At 36.1% G+C, this 19,955-nt stretch overlaps 1 long non-coding RNA gene across 9 annotated transcripts in view; it reads right to left on the minus strand.

Moving 5' to 3' along the window:
* The window catches only part of LOC116494432, a 90,140-nt gene that overhangs the window by 39,266 nt on the left and 30,919 nt on the right, over positions 1 to 19,955 (minus strand). For 7 of the 9 annotated variants that reach the window (XR_004253867.1, XR_004253866.1, XR_004253869.1 and 4 more), the window contains 3 exons: positions 15,264 to 15,383; positions 7,562 to 7,679; positions 4,354 to 5,234 (listed from right to left, as the gene is read on the minus strand). This is a non-coding gene — a long non-coding RNA (uncharacterized LOC116494432). The remainder of the gene's footprint in view (positions 1 to 4,353; positions 5,235 to 7,561; positions 7,680 to 15,263; positions 15,384 to 19,955) is intronic. The other 2 variants (XR_004253865.1, XR_004253871.1) reach the window with 2 other exon arrangements.

The raw sequence follows: 19,955 nt of genomic DNA on the forward strand, positions 1-19,955 counted from the left end.
TAAACTGATTTCTGATGTTTTAGCATCCTCTCATGAGCAACACTTGGAAGTCCTTCCTCAAGATTTTCTAAACCACAGATCTTTTATTTTTAAATTATCAATGCTTGTTTCTATTTGAAGGTGACATGTCTGGGAAAGTTTGAACAAAATGCCTTCAGGCCTCTGATTTATGAAACAATGTTAAAAATACATATTCAGGCGTTCATTTCATTGACTGCCTCTTACTACCAGCATTAGCATGACAGTTCTCTTCATGATTACAAAAATAAATATCCCCACCCAGAAGCATTACTGAGATGGTAAGCCTGATGGATCCTGGAGTCTGGTTTTAGAACATCGAAGGAACTCTTTCTCTGAATATTGGTAAGAACTATGCAGAATTGATATTTGACTAGAGTAGTGTTCTAGCTATATGAATTAAAGTGATACTTTCCAAGATACTCTCCTTGCACAAAATATTCACTTTTCAATCAAATTGTACAACATTAATAGTACTATATTGAAGCACAGAAAAACAAAAAAATAAAACTTAGGACACAATTAAATACATAACTGGGGAAATAGGGAGTGGCTAGGAATAGACAGCAGCAAGGAAAGCATATCTAAACAGAAACCTCAGGTTTTACATTAAATTGATATTTTATCCAAAATTTGTTTTAACTCCTTGTATTAAACCTCACCCCAGGTGGTAATCTGCATGTTGAGAGCATAAATCCACAAGCGTCAAACTTGGACACAAGCTGCACCTTCAGTCACATGTATTCACTTAAAAGGATCTCAAGGCTGGGTCAAATAAGACAAGATCAATCAGAGCACTGAACATAATAAAAATAAATAAAAGAATATCTTGTTTAGCAACCTCCTGTTTGTTTCAGAAAAGTTTATTCCTTGTGTATTAGCAAGAAGCATTTTTGTTCTTTCGCTTCCAAGGTTCATGGTTTAGGTTGCTAAACTGTCAGTCCTATTGCTTCTTTCCCTGGATATCAGTATGAAGGAATTGTATCTTTGCAGCATGAAACCAGCCCATCTTGTTCCTCCTCACAGCAACTGTCAAGAGGAGTGCTCTGACTTCGCAGTACAGGAAATGGATTTCTTAGATGCACCACTGATATACCTCAGCGCGTACAGCCTGGGGAAGTCTTACAGATCTTCCACACAGCACTGACTCAGGGGACTGAGAACAACAGTTGAATTTCTATACAAAGCTGACACCAGTGATTGTGCCCATGCTGTGTAAAGTAGTTATATTATCCTTTTAGTTGACATGGGTACTCCAAATGCTTTTATATCCACTTTGAATACTGAGTTTGAATAACCTGGGTATATCCACCAGCAGCTTTATTTCAGAGAGATTAAATATGTAATATTTTATAACCCAATTTAAAGATGTCCCATGCAAAATTCAGGATTGTTTTTCAATATATAATTTTCTGTTAATTTTTAAAAAAGCTCTTGCAACTATTTTCATTTTATTATTTGAAACTGTGGAATGATGAACATATCAAAATACAAAAATCTCTACAGAAACTGTGATATTTAATCATTAATCTATTCTTGTAAAATGAAATTTTAACCAATCATAAATTTAGATATAATCAGAACTATATCTGTCACTATATAATTAGATCGCTTAGTTGTCAAATAACAGAAATCCATTATCTTTACTTAAATCTCTAGTTTCCAAGGCAATTTGGTCTCTAAAGCTCTGAAGAGCTGGTAGTTAAATAAGTGTAGGGTTTTTGTTTTCTTTTTAACATAGAGAAAACTAAAATTCAAAGTGAAGGACAGAGACTTATGGAACAGTAACTAAACAAAGTGAAATCACAGAACATAATTTTTGTATATAAATAAAAATTCTGGATCAAAAAAGTAAATAAAGAAGAAGAGTGCCTAGAAGACATCTTGAATGTTGTTAGAAAACTCCACTGTTGCAAGAGTCTTTATCCAATGCTTTTTATCATTAATGAATGGACTCCATTAATGGAGTCTCCAGATACTTTATTTCACTTTTTGCAAATCTACTCATAGCAAGGTTTAGAAATAATGCAGAAAGAAGCTTACATGAAAAAGAAATTAAAAGAACAACCCTAATAACGGATTTGGGAAGGGAAATGGACAACCCTCATTTGCTCTTCAGAGAAATCCATCAATTGAACTAGGTTCTAAATCCAGAAGATAAATAGAAATATGTAGACTTTAGATTAGATTGTAGATTAATGCAGGATTTATTTTGAGCTGTGTTGGTTTTCCATTTATGGAATAGCTTGTGATTAAACAACAACAACAAAAAAATATGTATGACTAATTTATTTTTTTCCTCCCTTTTCTCATGCCAGTGGGAGAGGAACTACCATTTAATTACTGTTACTTTTTCACTGTACTCATCCAAGTTTTCCCTCTTTAGAACTTTTATTCCCTCTACAACCTTCTTTTCTACCCACCTTTTTTCTCTCAAACTTCTTCTGTCATTATGAATCCTAAGCTGGGATGCTTTGCAGGATGGATTATTATTAGGGCATGCTATGCAAGATAGGAAACAAAAAAAATGTGTATATGTAAACTCAGTTGACTATACAACATAGTCACTGAAAATCGCATCTTACTGTTTTTTTTCCCTCAAGTGGTGAATAATGACCATCCTGTCATTCAAGAGAATTTAAGAAAGCAAAAGTGTGCATAGAGGATATTAGAGACATAGCTCATCTGATAGGTTTTATCACAAAAGTTTCTCTCTTCAATACTGGATCTCGATGTCAGTGTTTCTTGCCAATGAGCTTGTTTGTCAAACAGGAGTGTTATTTCCTGCAAATTCTATGTGGCAGTCCCTTTGGACACCATGAAAAACAATTTTCACAATGGAAGTAAACTGTAAAGCTATCAATCCAGAAGCTTCAGAAATAGTGTCAAATACTGCTGTATCCTGTCTAGTTTCCTTGAGACCAACCTGGTAAGGATCACTGTATCCAAGAAGCCTAACGGCCAGAAGATCTAACTTTGGTTGGTACAACAGTACATGTAATTTTGGCACATAAATGACAAAAGTCTTGAAAAAAATAAGGCTATTTTCACAGATAACTCTGCAGCTGTCATTGTACTAGGAAAGGAGGAGGATGGATGGACCATGCTTCTAATCCTAACGGCATTCTCATACAGCTTTAATTCTACACTTCTTTTGAGGAGATTCTTCCCGATCCTGCACCTCCAATATCAAAAAACTTTTTATTGCCCCTTGATAAAGCTTCATTTTTACAACAGATTAAAAAACATTGAGCATCTATAATTGAAAAAGAGGACATATCATTTGGTTTTGTAAAAGCATTAAAATATCCCGATATTTCTTCTCTCTCATTCCCTCATGCAATCCAGTGATGTTTTTGCCTTTCTGATTGCAGATGCCTGTTAAAATATTGCCTTAATTGCTTGCTGTTTGTTTTTATTATTGCTATTATTAGTAGTAGTAATAATAATAATAATTTATGTGTTTTGGGTGGGTTTGGTTTTTCTGTTTCTTTGTTCCTCTGTGTTTTTTGTTTTTTCTTTTATTTTCCTTCAATTTTTTTTTTTTAAAGGGTTTTTTTTGCTCTTAGAAAGGCTTGTAATACTTTGGCACAGTCTGCTATGCCACTGCTGTGCCTCTCACTTGTTCTGTTCATGCCATCCACAATTTAGACAGTTGAAACTCAAAACAGAGCCAACATAAGAGAATGGAAGTCGGGAGGTGGCTGTGTCATGCAGATACCGATGTGGGTGTTGATGTGCAAATTATCTGTGGGCCTGGCTGCTACACATTACCTGCTTCCCCCCAAATGAGGTAATTGGCAAGATGAATTCCAGTAGGCAGCTATTTGGCATGTGCTCTCTTTCCCCTCCTGTGTCTTGGGCTTTCAGACAGACTAAGAATTATCCATGTGGCAAACATCTGGATTTAAACAGCAGCCAGTAGAGCTAATCTGTTCTGGCACACAGAAGGGACATGTGCAGAATGGAGCTAACAACCCTAAATCAGAACTTGGTGAGGAGCAGTCCAGTACCACTCTACTGTCCTTCCATCTGGAAAAGTAGAATTTAGGGAGAGGATTACAAAGAATTAGAGATTTTAGGGAAAGGATTAGCTTGGCTGCTTAATGGCACATGGACATTATCTAGCACCTTCACAGAAGCTTATGTCTAAAACCATAATAATCTGGGTTTTGTTGCTAGGACTAATTTATCAGGCAGGAAACAAAATGAATCAAAGTAAACTCCAAAAAAAAAAAAAAAAAAAAAAAGAGCAACAAAAGAGCAACATCTGATAGGGCTCACAGGAAAGTAAACAAGCTTACAACTGTGCTAATGTATGCTATTAACACTTACATACGGTCCAGCTCTTTTGGGCTAGAAGAATGTGTCTGTCACCATCCAGAGGTGGCAATGATAAATTGTACACAAGGCTGCACGAAATAATAGTTACAATCCATCTAATACAAACAATGGGTAGACCAGAAAAGCTTTTAATCTAGGAATAAAAGGGACATATATATTGTAAGAGAAAACTTAAGAGATCTCAGACACTTCTAGTTTTTCTTAGGTTCTTGTATGGTTACTTGCTCACTTAGATACACAGGAAACAGATAAGAAAATAGCTTTTTCTCAAAGATATTCAGTAAGAAAGGGGTCCTTCTTTGCAAGCAACTCCAAAACTTTCCCCATAATATTTGCCAGGTTTAGAAGGAGAATTTTACAAACATCCCCAAACACATCTTGTAATCTTGCTTCTTTCAGGCTATAAACTGTTTTCTGGGTATTTGGGTTGTTTTTGTATTTGCTGGAACAACCAGAAATTAGCAAAAAGTGTTGTGCAAAAGATGGAGTGACCATCAGTTTCCTTTGAAAGCAGAAATCGTATAAAGTCAACTGAAGTAGTTGAAAGCATGTGACTACAGGATCAGCTCTATTTGGATTCTTAATGAATCCGATATTTGTATGTACCTGTGAGATGACACCATGATGATTACCATGCCTCAGATGGAGGAAGCACGTGATTATGTGCAGTTATCATGAACATGCTTTACTGTCTTCTATCCATCTCTTTACCTCTGATATTTCCAGTATCAGAAATACTGATTATCAAATTTTCTATGGGGGAAACATGTAAAACTCTCAGCAAAATGGTGACTTCTCACTCGATTATACTGACCTGAGCTGTGAAATGATTGGCCAAAAAGATACCAGGCTAGATGTGGAGGACACAACAGCTGGAAAACAAGGATTACAGACATGATAAAAGTGGGACTGAGAAGTAAAACATTTCTTTTTCCCATGGCAGGTGTTGATTAGATGAAGAGTACCTGCTGAGGTTAAGCAAATAACAGCCTTTGCTGGCTTTTATTATCTGAAGATGGAAAAATTTGATAGCTAAAATGTAACATCATGTCATGACTTATATTCCTAGTTTCAGTAGTATCTTTGGTTGACTCCAGCTCTAAAAATATTAAAAGAATATGCTGAAGGGGATAATGAGACAGTGGTACTTCAGTGTTTTTCTCAGTGATGTCACAGAGTGGTTTATTGATTCTATTTAACTCCTAATTGGTTCACATTATTAAATTACCAGCATTCAGACTAGAAATTAGTTTAAATGATCAATCAATGGAAAATAAGGTCAAGATTATTAGTGACAGACTGGATAGGCAGATAAATAGATCAATAGAAAGAAATAAAGATAGATCAATCAGAAGCTTAGATTCAACTCAAAAAGTAGGTCAAGCATTTTTCTTGTTCTTAATTACATACCCATTGGCTTTTTCTATGGGGACTAGAAATCTTGAAGTCTATTTCTAGACTGCATAATTATAATTCTCAGATCTGACTGATCATGTCAAATCTTAAAGCAGAACAAATAGTGAAAACTAGGCACACTGAGATGTTGAGCCATCAAATTACATTAGTAAAGTCAGAGCTTAATGGAATCCTCTACTATTTCCACCGAATTCAAATATGGAGATCATTGAAATACTTTAAAAAATAAACCCTCCACATTAATTAAACAAACTTAAAATAAATCAGTCTAGACTGGTGCATAACCTTAAGGTTATACTGTTAAATTAGGATGATTGTAAACTGGCTGCCATTTTTTTCTAACATATCTCAACATGAATAATTGAAAACAATGCACAGCCCTATTCTAACTAATATCCCAAATTGAGGATTTTCTTGTTCTTGCCTTTGTTCTGCAATACAAATGGAACATGTTATAATATGTACTAAACTTTCCAGTTTAATAAACTGTTTCTGAGCTTGTCTCAGCCACATCCAGAAAGTCTTATATTTTGGCCTCATTAGCTAAGAATAGTCTGAATTCTTACTAATGATCACTAGGGATCACTCAGATTTCTGCACAAACTAGGACAAGCTATTTCACTTTTCTGCGCCTTCACTTTCCCGTCTGAAAACAAAGATACTGATTTTTGTCCTCTTTTCTTTAAATGAATTTAGATGTTGGTGAAGAATACTGTGTAGTATTAAAAAGAACAATTATTTTATTTTCTAGTTTTCTATCAGAATACCACCTGAGGATTGGATTTTAAAGCCCTGTTAACAATATTAAAAGGGATATGTCAGTTCGTGGTTTTAGAAAGACTCTTGATTGTACTGTTAACTACTCTGAATAAAATCTACTTCGGTTATGACTATGTTACTTTATGCAGGGTGTTCTGAAGCTCCTGTCCAACGGATATCTGGGTATAGGGACGCTTTCATGTCTCTCTATATGCCTCCAAGTGCTCTCACAGGTAGAGCCAGAGGCATGGACAGCCTTTCAGGGTTAAGTCTACCAAGCCTATCAATGCTGCCTCCAAGAGCAGCTCCTGACAAGCACTTGTGGCATTGGAAGAGATGGGCATTGGAAAAGGCTGTATTTACTGGTGGATTTACCCTCACCCTTTAGATACTGGGTGCATAAATAAAAAGTTGTCATGTTGATCCAGATGGTTACTTTCTTGGTAGTGCTACCAGGTAATTTATTCACTACACAGTGTAGCTTGAGGAGCATATGAACCGGCTAGTTTCTTGCAGTAGCAGAGGATTAAACGTTATGAGCAAGGATTTTCCATGTTTCAGTGAAAACCAAGCCCTCTGACATAATCATCAATGGTTAATAAGATATAAAATTTTTTCACATGTAATAAGTGTCACGATTTCTGAGTGTCCTCTACTCTTTTTTTTGTTGTTGTTTGTTTGTTTCTCCTTCTACTACATCTCACACTCCTTAGTTTTCTCATTGCTGTGCACTTGTCCATGGTAGCAGTTGCTATGCGTTAAAGCTGTTTAAAACCATAGAGAAAAATACATAGAAGGAAGAAGTCATTAAAATCACTACTGGACAGTTTACACAGGCATTTCATGCTTTCAAAAAGTTCCAAAAACAGGGGGGGGGAGGGGAGGAGGGAAAGGGAGGGGAAAGGAGAGAGAATAAGGAAAGATTTCAAATAATTCTTCCTGACAGTTATTAAAACACAGGTTTCCAAATATTTCTGCACTACATTTTCAATTCCCATTTGCCCTACAAGTCTCAAATACTGACCTCTCTGACCAAATTAGTTGTCTTGTTTTTCTTTGTCTTCAGTTGCTGTTGGAGTTGCTTTGCTTAGTTTTCCAGACTGAATACCACTTGGAATTTTAAGTCTGCAGAATTCTTCTACCTACAAACAAAAATAAATCTGTATCTGCTGTATAGCAGATAAGGGCAGCACTGGATCCTTCAACAGTCTCCTGATAATGTGCATTATTTTAGGTGTCTAGGCTAACAGTCTCAATACAGCAGAAGAGAAGAGATGAGATGTCTTTCTCTAGACAGACTCCTCATCAGCCTTTCAAACTCCTACTGGAAAGTCACTGTTTATTCTCTCCTCCTCACCACCCACTCAGGCTTGTTGCGCCTCAGTTGCTGCTGTAAAATTCTCCCCTTGATGCTAATGCATAACTCACATCTGCATTAATCCGAGTACACATGTAGAAGTGGTGAGGGGGAAAATATACCCTCTTGTGAATTTGGAAGCTCCAAGAGCATCTAAAATATGTGTTATCATTTCCTTGAATATACTGGTAAAACATCTCAAACACACAGGATTCAATTCAAGATACTCAGACATCTGAACTATGTGAGTACATTTTCTCCCTGTTTATCTGGTAATGTTCATGTCTATCTGAAAACAAACAGTAAATAACCGCAATACACTTCAGAGAATATTTCTGCACCGGCATACAAAACTAAAATGTGAAATATTGCATACAAACCAGACAACGAAATTTTGCTCAAAATACCATGAGTCAGACACGTCACATGCATTTCCATTAGCAGTTGAATATTGCATTGACTCCCCAACATACATAAGGAAATTACAATTCAAGGGGGAAAAAGAGAAAATTATTTTTCTTCAATAAACTGCAATTAAAGATGTTACAATTTAAAGGTGTTACAAGAAAAAAATGAGAAAGAACTGATGTCACATCTTTTCTTGATTTTGAGACAAAATTATCTCTAGGTGAAAAAACAAAATAACTGTATTTAAAGATAAAATTACTAGACTGAGAAAATCAAATAGAGCCATTGTCACAGGGCAGCTAGGCTCATCCTTTTTTAAAGAGACAATTTTGTAACTAGTAGCAGACACAGAGGTGTACACATACTTTTCTTGCAGATATTTACTTAGTGACTTGAGGTTTGGTAGAAAATAAATTCCTAATTTCCCACACTCAGAGATTTTTCCCAAGGTATCCACAGTATGAAACTAGATCTTTCTCACTCTGTGTATCTCTTGTATTTTACTAGGTCTGCTAAATCCTAAGCACTGGTATTATTACAAAAAGCAGCACAGCACAGTAGAAATGCAAGTTCACAGCATCCATTGATGTCAGTTTGTCTCTAAAGCAAAAAGGGGAGAGTGGAGAAACAAAACAAAACAAAAAAACAAACAAACAAACAAACAAAAAAACACAGAACAGAAATCTGACAAATATGTTCTGTTTACTCAAGTTCACAGAGGATAAAAGATGAGCCCTAGAACCAAAAGAGAATTCAATTCATCACATAAGGCAAATGACCTCATGTGATGAAGTTATATCTGTCATCTTTTTAGGTGCCTTCTTGCACATAATATAGCAGTCATGTGCGTGATGATCTTCATCACTGTTCTGAGGACACTGATGGATTACAGAACCGACAAGGTCTTTCTAGGACTTAGACGTGTTAGAAGTATTTCTGCTCCATTTGTGAATAAATCAGAGCAACATCTTCAGTGGAAGGCAGGTGTGTCCTTCCCGAGTCCCTTTTGTGCTGCTCTCTGCATACAGGTGATTTGTGGTCTGCTCACCAGTTTGATTGAAACATGAGACAGTTCCAGATACGGGCTAAAACAAATGTTTGCTGCATGGATATTTTCAATAGTGAGTAGTTTCTTTCCATGTATCTTAAAAGGTATAAAGTATTGAAAGTAAATAATAAAAAAATAAATAAAAGATCTTAAAGTAGAATAACTCAAAGGTCACAATACCTAAGAGGCAAAATACATGTATGTTTCCAATATGTTTGGAAGTTTTTGTGTGTTTAATTTACTATACAGTTTTAACTTTTCAGATGTTCCCTCTAGGAACAGTTTGTCACTAGAAATGCTCCCCCGTAACCAAAAAGGTACAGCATACATTAACATAATGTCTGCACCCACCATTAAGAACTGCAATATTAATGGGATGATTAATACCCAGAAGTGAATGACAAATAAAACTTGTATTGGCCTGAAGCCAGATATTCTAGGAATGATGGAACAGTTGCACAAAGAAAGACTGTAATTTAAAAAGAAGCAGCAATGAATGCCTGGTTGGAAGGAGGGGAGGAAAGAAAAAGGAAGCTAACTACCTTCAGTCCTGAAAATAAAGAGCTATCATTTTATATGGCAGATAATGTAGTAGATCTGGCTTAGATGAGTGTTGCAAAAATGTTGAAAAAGCAGAAAACAAGTGAATGAATCAAAAAACGAATGGGAAAACTGACACACAAACAAGTAGACTTGCTGTTCTTTTCCAGGCAGAGTCCTAAATACATTATAACATTTTACACTTAAAATACACCAAGGACTTTTGCAAATTAAGGGAAATCACATTTAGGCAGCACACATGAAGTAAAGCTGAGACACATGGCTTTTGATCTGAGGCATTTTGCCTACAGTCATGCTGGGAAAGGCAGAACTAATATACAGGTCTGTGAATTCTTTTTCTATCCATTAGACCCCTTCCAACTTGAAGCATAGCATTTCATAGCAATATTCCTGAACCCATTGATTTACACCAGCTTTGCACCCATAACATTTGGTAATACCCTCAGCTCTTTTTGCTCTATTTTCTATCCTCATAATCCTAGCTGAAGAATTTCTCAAGCAGATTTTTCATTTTTATACGACCACAGTTCCTCACCATCCTCTGCCTTTCCTTAATTTCGCTTTTACCTATTTATATTGGTGCTCTGATTATAAGATTGTCTTACTCATTTTCTGTCTCTCAATCTAATAGATTAAAAACCCTTAGGCCTTTAATATGACATATTTTTCTCATGTTCTACATTCTCTAACATTATATACTGATTTTTCTCTGTCTTCATCTCAGTAATCTTCTCCTCAATGCATCTCTATCTTCTGCCTCCTTCTCTTGAAAGTATAACCTTAATCATTTGAACGAAAGGACAATGCCTCTTTCTTAAATGAATGTATATGCTGGGAAAATTACCCCTGCTTTTATATTAAATTCCTTTCTCTGTATTCTTCTGTAGGAATCAGCTTCCAGCACAAACCCAACATTATTAAGTGCTAATGCTCACTGTGATTAAGCGGTAGCCATCCTTAGGAGCTCTTGAAAGAGCCAGAAACAGTGTGGTCTACTGTTTGAATGAAATATAATGATACATTTAGGAGACAGTATGTTAAGATTGTCTTGTCAGTCCAGAGAATATTTGCTGACATGCTGAAGGACTCTAAAAAAACATTGTCATTTCCTGTTACACCACATAACAAGGATAAAGGATTACAAAAACAAACAAACAAACAAAGAAAACTATTAAAGAATTTCTGCTTTACTAAAAAAAAAAAAAAAAAAGTCATACCAGTATAAAAATAATACAGCTGAAGGCAAAGATCTCAGATGTGAATTTATCTTTGTTAAATGGGTGTTTTACTAGATATATTTTGTTGGAGAAAGTCAAAGACTAAGGTTGGGAATTGTTCAAAACTCCTAAGCACTTCAGATGTGCATTTCATCCTTGGCTTTGCAGAATGTCATACTAATGTAACTGATTTAAGTCATATACAGACTCACACCAGCATCTGAAATGTTAAATGTCAAGTGTAATATCTGTGTAATATTACAGATAGTGTCTTCTGATAAGGACACACCACTATGTGTAGGTACCGTAATTCATCTGCCTTCCCTCAGTGGAAAAATATTCTATATTCAAAAGTATATTTTCATGGTTATTTAGGAAACTGTTCAATCATTGTCTTAAATATCAAATATCAGCAGTCTTTGCAAAACATTTTCATAGGTAAATCAGACTACAACTTATTAGAAAGAAATCAGACCTTCAAAATATTACATAAGTAGCAAACCCAGAGTGCTCTCTCTCTTTTTTTTATTGTTATTTTTTTATTATTATTATTTTTTTTATGCATGTCAGGCTCCTTGTTCCAATATTGAAAAGGAATTTGTAAGAGAAGTTTTGTTTGGAAAAGAAATGTCAGAAAAGACATGTACCTACCACTCCCAGGGAGTTAGAGGAAAATATGAGATTCATTACCTGGAGGTGACACACTGACTTTTTAAGGAAATTCATCTATTTATTTGCACATTGAAAAAGACTTTTAAGTTGACAGATTGGATTCCTTTGCACTTTCAAGACCCTGAGCTAATCCTCTCATGAGAAGTAAAAGAAGAATTATCATCAAAGCACCTTTCTGTGATTTTTTTTTTTCTTCTTGACAGACTTTGATTTATTACAATACCGTGTAATGCAGGACTCTTTAATAAGACTGACAGATTTTTCCAATTTAGCAAATTACACTCAAATCCGATTTCTTGGTATGGTTTATTTATTTATTATTGTGCTTACTTTATTATACTAAATTTTGTATGATAGGGCAAGGCACACTGAAGACATGTATAGCGTAAAAGTATATGCACAGTACTTCCAATTCTATAATAATAAAATCACAAAAATATCAGCCTTTCTCTTTGCAATTATTCTCTTAAGACTTAATAAATAAGGTTATGAGACTACAGGGAATAGAGTAAGGATAAGTCTCTGGTGTAATATTAGAATTGTGATAGTGGAAAACATGAACAAGAAATAATGATTTCTTGAAAGCTTATAAGAAAAAAAAAAAGGAAGGGGAAAAAAATATATATAACTCAGATTCTACCTACACAAAGAATGCTGTATTACTTCCTCAGATAACAAAAGTGCCCCCAAAACAAAATCTGTACAGTTGCCAAAGGCAGGATAAGGAAGTTTTGTGTTATCCCTAAAAAGACTGATGATTTTTAGCTCTCCCTCATAATGATTTGTAAAGGACTATGAAGTGGTCTGACAAGAGCTTTTATTATGTATATATGTTTATTCTTAACTTCTTGCCTGACCTATTGTTTACATCTCTCAATTTTTCCAATGGTATTGTCAGGAGCTCCTATTAGGCTGAAGTGTGGTTTTGTTTTCAAACTAGCCATTTCAGTGTATTTCCTTTCATTTTCTGCCTTTTGGAAAGGATTTCAACAGGGTAAAAACATCGAAGTGCTACATGATGTCTTTTCATTGGTGGTCATGACAGACAGAAATGGTAGGGCAAAACTGAACGTTCCCATTTCTGATATGCTCAGCCAAAAGCCCCCTCAGCGAACTTCAGAACTGAATCTCAAGCACAGTGGAATAAAGGACATATACTTCTGCCTTCAGAGGAGACAAAGGGAGGAGGAAAACACTTGATCTGTGCTCAACACGTACAAAGGCTGCACTGCGAATAGCCAAGCAGGACAAGAACGCAGCAGGACCCCCTGTGCAGCTGGTACCAACAATTAGTACCTGTTCACATGAACAGATACATAGTGCTTCAGGTAAGGTTAGTTCATGTGAAATGGTCTGACAGGAAGTTTTTATTTTAGTTATTTTTAAATTTTACTTACTTGGTTGACCTTTTTTTTCATCTTTCACATTTTGCACTGATGTTAATTAAGCTTGTCATCAGCTCACATTCACGACATCTTTCTAGACAAGTTACCCAAAGTTAATTTTTAGCATAATATTCATGCATTCATAATTCAATATTCACATTTTCCAAAATAGTTTAAAGCAAGGTATAAGCAGTAAGAGGATTAGCATTGAATATTCAGATGTAGGTAAAAGAAGGACATCACTGTGCACTGTTAGGAATAGAATCCTCTGTAATTGTTTCCAGAACAAGTCAGTGTTGAGATTTTGTTTATACTTGTAAGGTTTTATATATAACTTTCTCATGTCCATAGAAAACATACTGGCTCCAACAAGCTTTAGAAGAGGCATGTAAAGCTAGAAATGGCATCGTTTGCTCACAAATGTCAGTGGTAGTCCCTCTCTGACTGAATCTTCTGAATTCAGTGACATCTACTAGTAATCTCAAATGACATAAACTACATTAATCTGAGGACTAGCAAAGAGGTTAGAAGGATTCATAGTCCTAAAACGTACTCCCTGCTGTAGAGAAAATTAGAGTTTTCTTTGATACCATTCAGTAAAAATTCAATCCACAACAGGCAGTGCAGTCAGCATGTTTACACATGTCATCTTTTCAATGAAGATATGAATTTCACCTCCTTGAGTTAAATTAAGTGTAGCAGGGGCCACACACACCAGAAATAATTCAAAGTAAGAAAAGTTTCATTATGAATATATGGAGTTGTTTAGTGATTAATCTCAAGATGTCACCCAGAAGCCATATAACACACAGTTCAAAAGTCATTGTAAAAAAAAAAAAAAAAAAAAGAGAGAGAGAGAGAGAAAGAGAGAGAGAAGAGAGGTCTGACTGAACCTGTTTTCTTGATTATGTCCAGTCCAGGGTATTAACAGGTAGACTATTTTTTTGAAAAAATGTTGTTATTGTTCTATTTTTGTACTGAGTTTTGAAACATTTGGTTAAAATTAATTAGCACCTTAATAAATAATTGCATACAGCAATGAGGGCCAGGTTATGAGATGTAAATGGCTTAACTTTGCTCTTTTCTGGTTTCATAAATATGAACAAGGGTCTTGGTTAGTTGTTACCCCCTACCAAATGGCACTGAGTTCTGTATCTGCCTGATGCAAGTCAAGCCCAGGTGCCCCAGATAATTTATCCTTGTACTAGGTCTTTAGTCTCTGAAAAATTAATCAATAAATAAATAAATCAAAAAGAACCACTAAGGAGAGACCCAAAAATAATTATGAGATAGCATCAAGCATGGCAGCAGCATTTATATTTGAAACTGATCTGATAAGGAGAAAAATGGGAACACCTGTAACAGCTGAATTAAAGCTCTGAGGAGTTAGGAAAATTAGAACAGAAGGAAGATGGCAGTATTGATGCTGAACCAAAAGCCCAAGGAAAATCTCTAATCTGCCAGAGTCTGCTTTTTAGAACTTAGAAAACTTTTTTATAAAAAACATAGGATAAAGTGTGCTAACAACAGTACTGCTTTAGCCCATTCTGTTGTATCCTTGAATTGATTTCTTTTAAAAGAATAGCATCCTTCATCCCCCATTTAAACTTAATAAAATAAATGAACCAAGAAACATGGGCCTTTGCAGAAACAAGAGCCCTTCTTGTGCTTGTTAGACAGAAGGTAAGCAAGACAGTTTAATGATCAATTCGTTATGAATATTTCTGTAAGATTTACTATGCAGCAAAAACAATGCAAAGAAGCAAGAAGCTGGGAGTCAGGACAGAAAGGAGAAAAGATGCATAGTCAGAGTATGCAAAAGTGAAAAATTAACTAGGTATATATCCAACTTTTATTTTGTATCTTTCATTCAAATCAAGAAAAATAAGCATGGGTTATATTACCTCCTTGCATGGATTTCAAGCTTTTAGAAAATTGACTTTGGAAAGTCATAACTACACTCTAGAAGTCTCTGAGGATATTCCTCTTTTATATCTTTTATTTATCCCTTTTATCTTTAATTATTTAAAATTTCTTTGTAGCTGCTTGAGAAGTCAAATAATTGAGAGATACTGTACCTGGAGAATCCTCTACATCCACTTCTAATGGAATTTTGTTCTCAAGGCTCATTAGGTCCATTCCTTCAAGAGCTCTGATGACCTCACCCAGGACATACAGATAATGTGACATAGTGAGCACTGTAGACAAAAGCTTATTATTAACACTGGCTGTTAAACAAATAATTAAAAAAAAAAAAGCGTGTCATTGAATCTGTAAGATCAAGAGCTGTCGTGAAGCAGACAGAAGGGACAGTGCATTACAACCAGTATAAAGGCTAAATTTGAGTACTGTGAACTAGATGGGCTGTTTTCAGAGACAGAACCAATGCTTCCAGCTGTAAATGAAGGAGCTGTCATGACCTCAGCAAACAAAATGTGAAAAATTGCCTCTTCTCACTGGACACATTTGGCAGGTCAGGCAGAAAGTGTATACTGCAAAGTGAATGAGGAGGCAAGAGAGAGGTGAAGAACACATGGAAGATATTTATCAAATTGCAAATGGTTGCCCACCACTGACAGACAGGGATACAACAACTATTTCTCTTCCACTGCTCTCAGGCAGATCCCCCAGCAGACATTTAGTACAATCCTTACCATGCCCTCCTGATAGAGTGGGAGATCGCTGCACCCATAATTCACAGATACAAAATTGCTTACACGTACTTTCAAAATACATCTGCAAATGATCCAAGGTACAGTAGGGTTGTTCCAGTAGCTGATGCCCGTGAGACCACAAATGACACAAGGTTTGCAGAGGAGAGTTAATATACTTTCTTAGAACAAATGATTCAATAGGAAAAAAATGGACAACTCTGAGGTACACTTCTAGAGGCACAAACCTTTCTTCAGGTAACAGCAGTTTGAACAGCAGTTATTTGTACTAATAAAGATGTTTCCTATTCCTACAAACCTCTCCTGGCAAATTTTTTTAGAGAACATCTGATTCCCTCCCAACACACACTGCTGTGTTTTAATTCATATCCAGTGTTCCTGATGTGATGAGAAAAAAAAAAAAAATCCCAAATCTGTCATATCTGCTACAGTCTTCCTTTGTAACGGTATTCATTATTGCTCAAGTCTGTATAAGGAACAGATAATACATGTTTTGTTTTTTCGACAACTACTCATTTCATCAGGAGTTTAGATGTGTAGAACTGTGTAGACATAGGATTTAAGCAAGCACTGTTTAAATCAAATTTTGTTTTTAAAAGCTTGATTGACAGGGCACCATGCCATGTGACTGCTATGCAAATTATAACTTGAATCCACTAGAAAACAAAAAATAGAAAAAGTTTGAGTTTTCTTTTGGGCGTGCCAGAACAGGCAAAAAATGTTTCCTATTTTGAAGAGATTTATTTTAGATGCCAGAAGCAGGACAAATTACTACTGAAAATATAAATCAATAAAAAATTTTGTGTAATTTCTCACTTGTGGAAGCTTTTCTGCTGACCTTTTAAAAGCCACTTTACATGATCTCTACATGGCTTACAGTGACCATGATAACAGCAGTTCAAGTACTGTTTGCTCTGGGGCAGGGTCAAAACTCAAACTTTACTTTCAGAGTATCAGTGAGCTTCTCTAGGAGTGACAGTCGAGATGCCCTGCAGCTGCAGATGATGACCTGGGATGAAGGTGTTCTTAGATTGTGGCTGTGTGGATAGGCTTCCAAAAATCAGCTCAATTGGTACTGAAAATAATCCTGCAATAGTTTTCAGATTTTGGCCTCTCAAAAACAAACAAGCAAAAGGTCGCATACAAAGATATAAAAAGGAGTCAGGCATCCCAGATATGAACCTGGCCAGAAGAAACAGAACAGAGAAAGTTTTATTCCCATGGTAATTGTATCATCCCCTCCTTTTAAAAGACTTTTCAGGCCAGCCAACGTAGCCCTCGCCCTCAGTACCTGTCTCTTACAGATGGGAAGAAGCAACAGCTGAATTACTTGGGTTACGACTGCTCACACAGCCTGCAGGCTCTGACAGTCTATCTGCTTAAGTTATGCAGCTCTGACCTTTCTTGCACTTCAAGGAAGGTGAGGACCTCTGCTGTCTCCCAAAATGTCTTGACATCACTACCACAGCAAGTTTTGTGCCAAGGCTTCTAACTAGTGGAGGAGATGAACCAGCATCTTGTTTCACATTTTCTGAGTAAGTCTGGTTTTGGTTTCCTCTGACAAAGTAAATTTTGATTATTTTTTTTTCTTTTATGAACAACAGTGACAACAGAAGCCTCTCAAACTCAACTTTCCAGTAATTTCAGTATCATACCTACTGATACTCTGTAATGGCAGTCTTAGTTCATAAAATAATGAGTTTTTTAGATGTATGTGTGGGTTGAAGGTTCTTGAGACAGACTCCAGTTATGTTGGTTTGTCTATCCTCTGGTGTTATCCACACCTTCTTTTCCCACACTGTATTAGATACAATTTTTAGCATTTGTGCCTCTTTACCCACTGTCACTTCCTCTAAAACATTTGCATCTTTCTGCCATATGGCAACAGTGCCTTGGCATATGCTTTTCAAGGGGAGATGTCACCAGTTCTGCAACTACAGGTGGGATGCCATAAAAGCAGCATCCTCCCATAGTGGCACAATTTCCATGCTTGCAGCTGGTGCTTGGCATTGCGGATTACTGAACTGAAGTGACACCAAGGGAAAGATTGATCTTTATACCTTACAAACGATAAAAAGGGAAGAGATGTGGTAGTGGTTAGTTGACAGATTTCTGTTTTAAGCAGCACCCTCTATTCCAGCTTCAGACTTGTTCACTGGTTTTACCATCATGGCTGCTTTCTTCGTGAAAGGAAAGGCAAACCAGTCCCAAGACACTTCTTAAACACATTATTAGAGCTCACACTGACTATCAAGCTAAGAAGAAACCACTTCTCAACTCATCCAGCGTAACTGTAAATGTCTTTTTTGCAAACTCAGGGTAGCATGGTACCCTCAGGAATCAAACACAGTGTAGGCCTCTTAAACTCCCTCTAACTGCAAAGCCAAAATGAATTACGGGGATTTCCTGAAGGTAAGGCACATATGCACAAAGAGCAGGAGAGAGAGTAGGAGCTGCCATGCAATTAGATGACTGGCAGTATGAGCTTCTAGAATAATTTTAGGTTCAGATTCTACCTATGTCACTCAGACTATGAAACACATTTCTGATAAAGGTAAATGCATCACTCCCTTCTAATAATTCTGTAGGATGATGATTTTTAATTTTAACCTCTAGCTATTGAAAGGTGATAAGACTAAGAAACCCACAATACATTTTTAAAGTTAAAAAAAGTTCTAGAGAGTTCTAAAGCTCTTCAGAGCTAGACACAATTTTTGGAATTTCCCTCAAAATTTAAGTACAGTGCCTGAATTTTTTTTTTTTTTTTTTTTTTTTTTTTTTTTTTTTTTTTTTTTGTGCTCAAACCTGGCAGTGCTGTCAGACCTCCAGTTTAGGATTCAGACAGAACAGACAACATGAAGTTGTACACAATGGACAAAGTGGTGCAGTAGCTGAATCAGAGACAGGAATCTTCCCACTTCTGCCAATCCTACCACCCTTAGAATTCCCCCAGCCCAGAAATTCCCTGCTATTTACAGTATTTAACAGGTGTCTGTGACAGGAAATTTAGCTAATAATAGTGAAAGCAATTCTGTGCTTAACTTGTGCATGAAATTTGGAAAGAGATTTTTTCACTCCAAAGCTGTTCCCAAAACAAGGCTGAAAAACAACCCAATTATATCATAAACCTGCACTATCAGTCAAACGAAAACAAGGGATGAGTCTAATTAAATCCTTTACATGCACTTTTTTCCCCCATGTCAAACTCAATCATTAATGCCATAACAACCAGACATTCTCTTCCAGCTGACAGTGACGAAATGATTGTACTTGTGGAAGAAAAGAGACTACAGGACCCGCGGGAACGGGGTTAAGCTGAGGCAGGGGAAATTTAGGCTGGACGTCAGGAGGGGGTTCTTCACAGAGAGGGTGGTTGCACACTGGAACAGGCTCCCCAGGGAAGTGGTCACTGCACCGAGCCTGTCTGAATTTAAGAAGAGATTGGACTGTGAACTTAGGCACATGGTCTGAACTTTTGGGTAGACCTGTGCGGTGTCGAGAGTTGGACTTGATGATCCTTAAGGGTCCCTTCCAACTCAGGATATTCTATGATTCTATGATTCTATGAGTGTAACTTAGAGGTCTGCAATCTACCAGGAGAAAGATTTCAAAGTAGAAAGACAGGGAATTATACCATTCAACAAGGTGATATAATGGGGCTTGTACTCAGTAAATGCTGTAAGAAATATGCCACATAGTCCAAAGAAACAGAGCTGGTCTGAGTTCATATTTCATATTATATTTTTTTAAATATATAAATATTTAAGTATACATTAAGATTGAAATCTATTTTAAAATTAGTTTTGTTTAATGATTACCAAAGATGACAAATCATAAAATATAAAACAATACACATTTTTTGTTAGGATTTTCATATAACTTTAAACCTTAAAATTTTCATTTTACATTCACACTAACCCAAGCCTACAATTCATTCAACATATGTTTTACTGTAGAGTGCTTTAGGAATAGCAATTTCTTGCCACAGCTCAGGTTCCCAGTCAACTGTAGACATCTTTAAAATATAACTCTTCAGTAAAGACAGGATCCTGGCAAGCTAAGTATTCATATTTGCAACTGTCACTGCTTTCACAATCA

This window comes from Aythya fuligula, chromosome 13 (assembly GCF_009819795.1).
Source record: "Aythya fuligula isolate bAytFul2 chromosome 13, bAytFul2.pri, whole genome shotgun sequence".
NCBI classification, from domain to species: Eukaryota; Metazoa; Chordata; class Aves; order Anseriformes; family Anatidae; genus Aythya; species Aythya fuligula.